Genomic DNA, 11,434 nt, shown 5'->3' on the forward strand with positions numbered 1-11,434 from the left:
GCTCTCCAACCGAGGAGCTTTGTGGACCCCGACGTGCACGTGACCCGGGAAATCGTCAGCAGAGAGAGAGTGGGGAGGACACGCACGACTATCCTACAGAGCAAGGGCAAGGCCTTTGCCAAGGATGTTTTTGCAATTCTTCAGGCCGTCGAAGCCAGAAAAAAAGGTACCTCAAAAGCGACTGGCCCTCCGTGCAGCACCTGCGGCTCCCACATGGCCTACCACACAGCCTATCCCGGCTGCCTACGACAGGTATGACCAGGAACGATTCAAAGGAAAACAAGAAACGGGAGGCTTCCACATTGACACGAGGGGCACCTACCGTGGGATGACGCTGGAGTCCGTGGCGGAGGGCGCAGCGGCCCATGAAACTCAGACTTCCGCGGCACAGCCAGTGCCGGTGCCCAGGCCCGTTTCTCAGGCCAGGCCTCCCCTGAATCAGAAGAAAGGCTCTCGGACTCCCATCATCATCATCCCTGCGGCCGCCACCTCTCTTCTCACCATGCTGAATGCCAAGGACCTCCTGCAGGCCCTGACGTTTGTCTCATCCGATGAGAAGAAGAAACAGGGCTGCCGACGAGAGAATGAAATGCTGATACAGAGAAGAAAGGACCGGGTGCAGCCCAGGGCACCGCGCTCGGCCTCATGGTGCCCTAGAGAGTCGTGGAGCAGCCCCTGAAACTCACGCTTCAGGACTGGGACCGGGTCGTGGCCGTCTTCGTGCACGGTCCCGCCTGGCAGTTCAAAGGGTGGCCATGGCTTTTGCCTGATGGATCGCTAGTGGACATGTTTGTTAAAATTAAAGCCTCCCATCTCCAATATGAGCACATTCCTCTAGACCCCAGCGTTCAGAAGTGGGAAGTAACAGTGCTAGAACTCAGCTATTCCAAACGCCACTCGGACAGGCCGCTGTTCTTAAGCTTCTGGCAGACACTGGATAGCTACATGGCAAGGCATAAATCCCACTTGAGATTCTGAATTAAGTGGTTTCCCCGTCTGGAAATCTGGGTTAAGAAGCCTTGGATATACCTTCATCTAAAGACTGAGTGTCAAGCTCTATGAATTTATCAAAATCTCACAAATTACGAAGGTCATGGATTGAGCAAAAGATCTCATCCGATGCTTTTGTGCTTCAAAGGGATCACATGATGCCTGTCATTCATATAAGTAAACTTTTTGGCCTACAACTATCTGTAATAATAAAAGCATAATATGCTAATTGGAAGGGACATCCTTCTGAACATTCTTCCGTCCTTCTGGAGGAAGCCAGGGCTGCGAGGGAAGCCGGGTTCCCGGGTGCCAGAGGGAAGCCAGTGCCTGCAGCCGAGGGAAGGAAGACTTACTCTTGCATGGAGTTCATGCATTGGGCCGCTAGTTTTTTTTAATATTAGCCTTCTAGTCTGTAATAGAAATTGTATATTTTGAAAGAAGTTTTTTCTCCATTGGTTAAACTAGCATTACTTAAAGTGTGTTTCTTAGAAAAAAAAAAGAAACCACAAAACTGTTATTTGCTGAAGTATTTGAGATCTTGTTTTGACTCAAATAAACTCAAAAATTCTCTACAGGTTTGGACATTTCTTATGTTGATGAAAGCATTTAAGTCTCTGTTCAATCATTCGTTGACCATTAAGCAAACCAAGCAGAGACTTCAGTGGTCGCACATCAAAAGTGATTGTGCCCTAGCTGGTTTGGGTCAGCGGATGGAGCATCAGCTTGCGGACTGAAGGTCCCGGGTTCAATTCTGGTCAAGGGCACATGCCCAGGTTTCAGGCTACATCCCCAGTGGGGAAGTGCAGAAGGCAGCCATTCAATGATTCTCTCTCATCATTGATGTTTCTATCTCTCCCTCTCCCTTCTTCTCTAAAAATCAATAAAAAATATATATATATTTTAAAAAGTGATTGTTCTTTCATTTAATGTTTTGGGTAAAACAGGAACTGAAAATACACATTTGGATGTGAAATAACATCTAGAAGTCATGTGGGGTGGTAACATGGCTGAAGTTGGGTTGATTTGGGGTGTTCTAAGTTGAGTGCAAGCCTCAAAACCTAGGTGGAAATCACAGACCAACAACTCATTGAGAAACATGGAAACAAGCATCTGGTGCTGAGCATGTCCACCTGATAGCAGCCCCATATGAGGCTGCTTCTACCGATGTCAAGCAGAGTTTGAGCACAAGTTCTCCATCTTGCCTGGCATTAGGACCCTCCTTTATCCTCTGTCTCAGATCTTAAAAGCTCAGGCTCCTCAATTGTGTTCTGTTTTATAATCAAGCACCTGAAGTTGGTACACTAAAGTTGTGACTCAGCTGAAGTCACTAACAAGACGTTCGCCTGCAGCAAGGTGGTGCAGCAACCCAGCTACTCCTGCAGTGGGAGGGCCTTCAGTGAATTCACCTTCAGCTGGGACTCCAGGCAAGTGCAGAAGCCTAACTAGAACATCCTGAGTCGAGCAGTGCACAGTCTGTCATCTTGTGGGGAATGTTTCTCTGACCTGCCAGAGAAATGGGAGTTTAGGAATCTACAAGTAACACAAATAAACATAAGTTAAAGGAGAAAGCCTTCCAGTAGTCTCGCTACCTAGTGTCAGAAAGCTCTCAGGAAGAGGCTGGCTTCCCCTCTCTGACCCTGCCTCCCCACTCTGCACAGACTCAAGTTTTCACAGTGCCGGGGCCAAGGGCGCTTTCAATCCAGTGATTCTCTCTCCAGCAGAGTGAGGGCGACCAGCTGGTGAAACCATTTCAGAAGGGCTGATTGATTCTCATGACCTGAGGTGTTGTAAGACTTGTAACAAGTTTATAGACCTCCATGGAAATCTGACTCATTTTTCTTATCACTAATATACAGGTTTTAAGGTGAACAGATGACCGTGTGGAGGTGATTATTTGGCAAAGAAGGGACATCTGGGCTGTAGTCACAGCAAGTGAATGTCTTTAGCTGGTGGAGGGGGAGAGGAGACACACTCACCAGGATTTTGGTGGGAAAAGAGCATTTTGGGTTTATTTGTCTCAACAGGAGTTTCATTAACTAAATATTCAAGTAGCAGTGTTTGAGAGCTGTGATTCTCAACTCTCAAAAGTTACATGGAGAAATCTGTCATCCTCTAGAATGACTATGTACTGTAGCAGCTCCACCCCAGGGAGCACTATGCTGTTCTTTGCTAGATCTAGATTGAAAAAACCCATGTGGGGACCAGAGGGAAAGACATATCCTTCATGACTTATATCTGGGGAAGACCTGATGGCCACCAGTTGGGTGAGTTTTCACATTGGACCTGGATAGACTAGAGGCTTAACTAGCAAAGGGGAGACAGGGAAGGGAGGCGGGGAGAACTGAGCTGGGAAAGGCCTGTGGTCAGACCAAGGACAGAGAGCCTGGTAAAGCTTGTTAGCCATCAAGGACGAGGGAAACACTCAGGTCTGTGCTGCCCTGCTCCTCATGGACACTGGCCAGGCGGACACCATTCCACTGACTGGGAGGTGGAACTGGGCTATATCTTCACTTGACCCTTCAGGCTACACACTTCAAATACCCAGCACTGAGAATAGTGCCAGGCTACTTCCCACAAGCATGTCAAGGAGAAATCAGTCTGACTGAACTTTTAAAACATAAATGTTTATTAAAAACCTAACCAAGAACAAACCCTGGGACGCTGGAAAATCAGTGTTTCTTCTATAAGTCAGCAGCAATCACTGGTGTTGCCACACCTGAGAAGTTACAGGTGCCTCAGTCCAAACGTCAGGTCTTAAATAGCCTTCTCAAATGCTAGTGGTCAAAACTAGTCTTCAACAATTGCTCATGTGTGTGGGCCCTGATTATTAGTATAGGCAACTGTTACAGCTGGACAGCTGGCTGCCCTACGTCCACTACCACCACCCTTAGCCACTCCCATAGCCTCAGAGAAGTTACACATCTTCAACACTCCACTTGTGGGCCAGTCTTTCCATCGCCTTCCTGCTGGCAAGCCTGGCAAAGCGCTTCTGCTCAGATCCACTGCGTCTGTACATCCATCCCTGTGATATCCAGGACAGAGGGTGAATCTGTTGGGAGGAGGTGCTGGGCCGCTGTAGTGATGTCTCACTTTCTTATTCCTGTTCTCCTTGGCATTATTCTTCTTGATAAAGTTGGCCATAGGGTCCCCTTCTCTTTCTTGTTCTCTCAGCATCTGATCCACATCTTTATCATTAATACAGCAGGCCAGAGGCTTTTGCATTTTCTTTATTGCATCCTCCACATTTTGTTGCTACTTCCAGCTCTAGATAAGCCCCTTTCCCCACTGGGCATATAGAGTATCTCTCTGAGTCCTTGTTTGTTTCTCTCCTTTGTTCTAAACTTTCAAGTTTCTTTTACGACCAGACTTATCTTGAAATATGGTTTCAGCATATTAGAATTCGGCTTCAAATACCATGGTTTCTTGAATTTCTGCTGCTCTCGCTGTTTGTCAGATTTTGTTGCTACTTCCAGCTCTAGACAAGCCCCTTTCCCCACTGGGCATATAGAGCACGTCTCTGAGTCCTTGTATGTTTCTCTCCTTTGTTCTAAACTTTCAAGTTTCTTTTACGACCAGGCTTATCTTGAAATATGGTTTCAACATATATGCTTCAAATACCATGGTTTCTTGAATTTCTGCTGCTCTCGCTGTTTGTGAGTTAACACCAACCCAGTACTGGCCCTAGAATACACGTGTGCAGCCTTCTTTCCCAGAGGCTTAGTGCTTTGAGGTGGAGACAGGTAGGAATCAGAAGAGTTGGCCCTCTTGTTTCCTCTCTGGTGGAGAAGGGTCAGAAACCGAGCTCTAGTCTTCCAGGTCTCTTTCATGGAGGTGACATATCTGAACTGTGGAGTTTTGCTAGAGGCTCTTTCTGGGGCTTTACTGCTTTTGGTTCTGGGCAGTGAATGAGGAACATTAGGAACCAAATTGGGGAAGTTATGACTGGACCTCCTGAGCTGTGATGTGTCCAACGATTTGAGTCTTTCTAGGTTAAGATGAGTCAGGGGAGCTGTTCGGCACTTCTATTGGGAGAGATATCTGAGGAATTGTTATCGGTCTCCCTAAGAGGAGAGGATCTGGGGAGTCATATGGACCTTCTAGGAGGAGAGGATCTGGGGTATCATATGGACCTCCTACCTAGGAGGAGAAGGATCTGGGGAGTCCTGACAGAAATGTCTGTGTGAATGTAGATCCTCATTGTGGCCTCCCAGAAGCTTCTATTTGGCACTGGATGAAAGGTATTCACCTGCTCAGCCTCTTCTGGCCACTTATCTATAAATTCAGCCACTGAAGGCAACTCTCCATAATCTTCCTTTCCCTCCTCTTCTGGTTTAGTGGTGGAGAAAGATGTACAGCTCACATCATCCACAATCCATATTCCCCTCACACCCACATGGCCAGATTAAACCACTTTTGGGGACACTTGAGACTGGAGTCTGAGTGCCTGTGGTAGCAGGCATCTGCCCCTGACAAGTAACTTCAGATACTTAGCCTTGGAGGACAGCTGTCTGTCACCATTGCCCTGGTGAAGGCAAGGACAGGGCTCTGAATGAACTTGATACAAAGATATTAGCTCTTGCTTGGATGAAAGGATTTGAGAAGGAAATTGGTTAAAGCAGCTTAGAGAAGTGGTGAGCTGTCAATTGGGTTTTGGAGTTTGGATAGAATTTACCTGGGCACAGGTCAGATGTGAAGTGAGATGGAATATGGTTTATAGGAACGAGGCTAGTGTATGGAGAACAGTTTGACATCTTTCTTAGAAGGAAAGCCTTGCGCAACCTGAACAACGAGAGTATTGGCACCATTAGAAAAGCTGTCTTTGCCTTTAGGTAGCCAAATGCTTTCATCTCTTCCGAGAACCTTGGGTCCACTCTATTTTCATTGCAGTTGGCTCCAGCCTAGGAGCCAGCCATGTTGCCCTGAACATGCCATAAAACAAATCCTGTGCCTCAGGTTTAGAGTCCTAGAACGTTTTGGGGGTGGGGAGGCCGGCTTCACATGTAACTAAACCCAAAATAAAAAATCACACCAATTCAATTTTGATCTGGAATCAAACCAGAGGACTGTTGATTATTAAATGCTTTTATAGCTAAGAACTTTGTCAGTAAACCAGACTTAGGTATTTCATTATCATAGTTACTAACATTACCATCGTTTGCTTGCAAAAGAAAAATGGGTTATAGATTAAGTGGAAAAGACTATAGCCCAGAACTATTTATGAGCAAGTTAGCCATCAATACTCAAGACTGAATCAGTCTGGCCGAGATGATCACACCTAGCAGAGAAGGAAAAAGGCCATCTACACTAATAAAAGACAAAGATGCTAATTGCCACACCCACCAGCCAATCAGAGCAACTATATGCAAATTAACCCAACCAAGATGGCGGCCGGCAGCCATGGAGCTGAAGCAAGCAGGAGGCTTGGTTGCCTGGGTGATGGAGGAAGCCAAGCTTCCCACCTGCCCTGAGCTGGCTGTGGCCTCTGCTCATGGCAACAAAGTTTCAATTATAGAAGACAAATAAATCCCAGATACCTGCTTCCAGCCAACCTCCACCAGGAGCTTGGGTGGCTGGGGGATGTGGCCAGCCTGCAAACAGCCATCAGCCCCTCACCCAGGCTGGCCACACCCTCATGGGGTGAGTGTCCCTGCTGGGGGTGCTTAGCCAGCCTAAAAATGGCCCTCAGCCCCTCACCCAGGCTGGCCAGGCACCCCAGTAGGACTCCCCACCCTAAAGGGGCTGTGGCAAGCCTTCAAATGGCCCACAGCCCCTCACCCAGGATGGCCAGGCACCCCAGGGAGAACCCCTACCTGGAAGGGGCTATGGCCAGCCTGCAAACAGCCATCAGCCACTCACCCAGTATTGCCAGGCACCCCAGCAGGACCCCCCCTCCCTGAAGGGGGTGTGGCCATCCTGAAAATGGCCCTCAGCCCCTCACCCAGGCTGGCCAAGCACCCCATGCTCCCAGGTGTCAAGTGGACATCCCCCGAGGGCTCCTGGGCTGCCAGAGGGATGTCTGACTGCCAGCTTTGGCCCAATCCCCTGGAGAGCGGACCTAAGCCAGCAGGTGGTCATCCTCTGAGGAGTCCCAGACTGTGAGAGGGCACAGGCCGGGCTAAGGGACCCCCCCTCCCCGAGTGCACAAATTTTTGTGCACTGGGCCTCTAGTCTTTTATAATTCTAAATGAGAACCAAGAGACATTTGATTACTAGGATGGGACAAAGAAAAAGGCAGAAGTTAATGAGGACTGTTGATTATTAAATGCTTTTATAGTTAAGAATTGTGTCAGTAAACACTAAAATTCTTCCTGTTCAATGTAATAACTATGCCTGACAACACTATTTGATTTAGGAAGCTGCCATATTTATGGATACTGACATCACCACTGAGAATGCATTTTTACTTGCTAGAATAACACCAGTCCTAAGAAGAGGTAGGCTACTACATATCTGAGGTTGTTCATTCTAAAAATCCCTCAGGTATCTAAGAGGGAAATCTCCAATGGAAGAGATGAAGCACTTCACTGCACAACATCACTAGACTGAACATACCATCTCTTGATAAGTTACTAAGAAACTTTGTTTTTACAGTAGAATTTTCCATCTTAGTTTGCTTTAGAGGAATCTTGTTAATTCTAAAAGTTTTTCTACATAGAATAAGGAATTCCACTGTAGAGACAGAGGCATAGTATCCACACATCTAGAACTCACCTAAGCACAAACACCAACCCAAGAATGAGCTCATCATTTGAGTAAAAAGATTGGTTTCATGGACCCAGTGGAACAAATGTTACAATATTCACTAGAAGATCCAGCTTCTCTTTTCATGTGCAGTGTAGCTATGTGGAGTAGGACCCCTTCTCCCAAAGGTGTGGACTCAGTTCATCTACTTACCACCTGCCTCTGGACTAGCCAGTTGTAGTCAACTACCCTCTCAAATCTGGATGGATGAGAGAAGGTCAGTATTTGCTAGCAAGAATCAAAGCAAAGGTCTAGGATACATGACACAGATCTGCTTAATGTGCTGGATGACTGAGCTTTTGGTGGGTGATGGCTTAACTATATTCCCACCCTGACTGTATTTAGGTCTGATATGCCTAGGGTAGCATTCCCTCTCATTAATAGAGGATTTGAGGAGGTGAAGTGACTTTGCCAAAGCCATGTGAATGGTTGAGTGTGAGGGTCAAGTTTCAAGTTCTTTGACTTGAAAATTATTCATGTGAAAATCATTCACCTAGTGAGGGCAAAAAAATCCCAGTTTATTTTTTATTTAAGAATAATAACAGTTTGTATGGTCTTTTATGTTGAAAATGGAACAGATTTTAATGTATCTTAAAAATGTTTTTGCTACATCCTCAGACATTCCTCACTTTTGAGACTCACTACTCAAGTTCCTGTTGTTGACCTGAAAATATTTTTACTCAAAGAGTAAAAAATGAGTTGCACACAAGTCATTTTAGCTATTTCCCAAGAGAGTCATTCTTTGTGCTCACATTGAAATGCATTGTGCTTTATGGCCATCTCTTCCCCACTTTTCTTGAGCATTTAGCTCCTTCTGGGTCTGAGTTCTCTCCTGGCAGTGTTCAAAGATCTTAATTCTGTGTCCAATATTGTAGAGTATTGCTGATGTTATACAAACACACTTAATGAAACCATTAGAGGATATGCTGGTTTATAGGTGTTTTAACTGCATCATCATAAAAATCCTTGGTGGATTATTATATACATGTTTATGGCTGTTTTAGTGATATTTGAACAAGTTGATTGAGACTTTGGACAGGCTGAAAATGCTTTGTTTTCCCACTTAAAATATTTTGATTCCTGCTATCTAACATGTTTTTTAGGAGAAGATTAATATTTGATAAAATATTAAAGTAAATATGCATTATTTCTCAGGTACAACTATACTAGAGGACATGTGAGTAGTCAGATGCTTGCACTTGCATGTAGAAACTCCAGGAGGTGGCAATTACAAAAGGAATCCAATCCAATTGCACTGAAGTGGCCACAAATACCCCTAATGGTATAGTCTTTGATGAGATGATTTTTCTGAAATGTATGTATTTTTCCCCTGCCCCTAAATTTTATACTAATAGCTAACCTTGCTCTGAGATGTTTTCTTTGAAAACTCAGTAAGTATTAACTAGCACAATAGTTAAGTTCCAACTTCAAGTTATAAACAGTTTTCACCTGCATGTAACGTGTGCACTGTGTTGGGCTGTTCTTTACTAGATCCTGAGATCTAGCATTCTGGAGCTCTGGACCCCAGCCCCATAATTGCCAGTATTGGTAGCCTCCAATGACTAATAACTAAAATTGACCCCATAAGTTTTCAAGATGAACTTGGGGGAGTGTAACACTGTACCTCTTAGAAGCTGCTGAATTGTCCCTCTTGGCAGTTGCTGAATTATACTATTGATCACCATTGAGATCTTAATTTCACAGCCCACAATGAGATCCCCTCCCACACACAAAAAAAATTCTAGAGTCACAGCTGACTGACGGCACTATTAGGTTCCTCACTATCATCCTGGGGTCAAAATACACAGGGAATAATTGTATAGCTACATAACTCATTAAGGAACTCAAGAGCTTTGAGAGGCAGTATGCCTTTGACATAAAAGTATAGAGTAGCTGGGGACTGAGTGCGGCAGGGGAGAGGTCAATGGGGGGAAAATGAGATATATGTAATACTATATGTAATACTTTAAACAATAAACAATTTAACAAAAAGAGTATAGAGTAGCAAAGAGAAATGGCTTTGGAGTCAGACTACTAGTACATATGTTTAAGTCTCAGCAATCTGAGAATAGACCATTTCCTTACTCTGTTCCTCAACTTGCTCATCTGTCAAGTGGGTATGTTAATAGCATCTAATATATGGTTTGTGAAGATACCCCACCGTATAACTAATACAGAAAATTCAAGAAGTTCCCCTAAAACAGTGGTTCTCAACCTTTTGGCCCTTTAAATACAGTTCCTCATGTTGTGACCCAACCATAAAATTATTGTCGTTGCTACTTCATAACTGTAATGTTGCTACTGTTATGAATCATAATATAAATATCTGATATGCAGGATGGTTTTAGGCGACCCCTGTGAAAGGGTCGTTCGACCACCAAAGGGGTCGCGACCCATAGGTTGAGAACTGCTGCCCAAAAAAGAGGATTCATTTCTTAAGAAGTAGGTTTGTAGAATTCTTTCCAGAGCCCAGAACTGCATTTATCTAAAGTGAGACATGTAGGTATATGCTCATTGCTTTAAGCATATTTTTTAGGTTGTTAGTTTCCTTAGTTTGTTTTCCTATTTCTAAACATTTATTTTCCTATGACTAGAAAATACTTTAGGTGTGTTTTTTTTCTTGTTGTTTGTTTGTTTTTAAATTCTTGGTAGTCAAAGAAAAATCTGAGTATTTGCATGTCTTTTCCATTAGGTTTAAGATAAGCTCATCTCTGATCAAAACCAAATTGAACTTCCAAAAGGTAAAGACATCTGTTCTATATTATCTTTTATGGTTTGCAATATTTGACTGGTATTTCTATTGTGGCATAAGTGTTTGAGGAGAAATGATCATGGTCTTCTTCCCAGACCTATAAGAACTCCAACCTGAGTCCTGGGGGGACGATCTGCAAGTGAACAACTGATTAGTCAGCTGCTCTGTTCAGTTTCACGTGAACAGCATGTCAGATGATTCCTCTCATCCTAGCAGGGGCCTTCCATTTCCATTTGGGGAGTTTCAAGAACTTGGAATCCTGAAATAATCAGCTTTTTTTATCATGAAAACAATAGGTAATATTTTCCATCCTTTCGGTGGAGGAGCCAAAAACTCAAGGTGCAAATGGGATTAGACCTTTAAGAGTCTTTCTGTTGCATTCCACATAACTATTCCCCCTCCTGGCCCCCAGAGGGAAGAATTTGAACCATAACAAAAGGAAACAAGATTCTTGGCATTCAAGTCTCTTCAGCTTTTCAACTATCAATGGACTATTTATTATTTCCAGCATCCTTTATCATGCATCTTCATAAATTACCTCTTAATTCTGGCTTGTTGGTAGCATTCATCCAAAACTAAGTCAAATGGCAGCCTCTATGAGGCCTGCTCTCCACTCAGCCAAAACAAAACAAAACAAAACTCCAGTTAGAACTAATCTTCACTGCTGTGCAGTGACTCTCATAAAACTGAATTCTACCCTGTCTGAACACAAGTGACAGGCTTGGCTTTTCCCTAACAAACCCATTTAAGTTACCTTTTTTATGGAGCCTTGTGCTTCAGAGTAAATATATATAAAATATCTCTAGAAGAGGTATTTAAACCTATCATTCCATGTAAAAACTGAACAAGCAGTAGCCAACATGATTAGATGGAATACAAAACATGTTAGAAGTTTAACTCTATGGTCTGCCATATGTTTGTTGAAATAACATTGGCTATATTTATAAGGTG

The 11,434-nt window shown here is 44.1% G+C and overlaps 2 pseudogenes; one reads left to right on the plus strand and one right to left on the minus strand.

Moving 5' to 3' along the window:
- LOC102774299 overlaps window positions 1-978 on the plus strand; it is a 1,653-nt pseudogene extending 675 nt beyond the window's left edge.
- Window positions 979-3,904: 2,926 nt separating this feature from the next.
- On the minus strand, window positions 3,905-4,906 carry LOC102764095 (annotated as a pseudogene).
- Between the last annotated feature and the right edge of the window lie 6,528 nt (window positions 4,907-11,434).

The sequence above is a fragment of the Myotis davidii genome, unplaced genomic scaffold (assembly GCF_000327345.1).
Source record: "Myotis davidii unplaced genomic scaffold, ASM32734v1 scaffold79, whole genome shotgun sequence".
Taxonomy (NCBI): Eukaryota; Metazoa; Chordata; class Mammalia; order Chiroptera; family Vespertilionidae; genus Myotis; species Myotis davidii.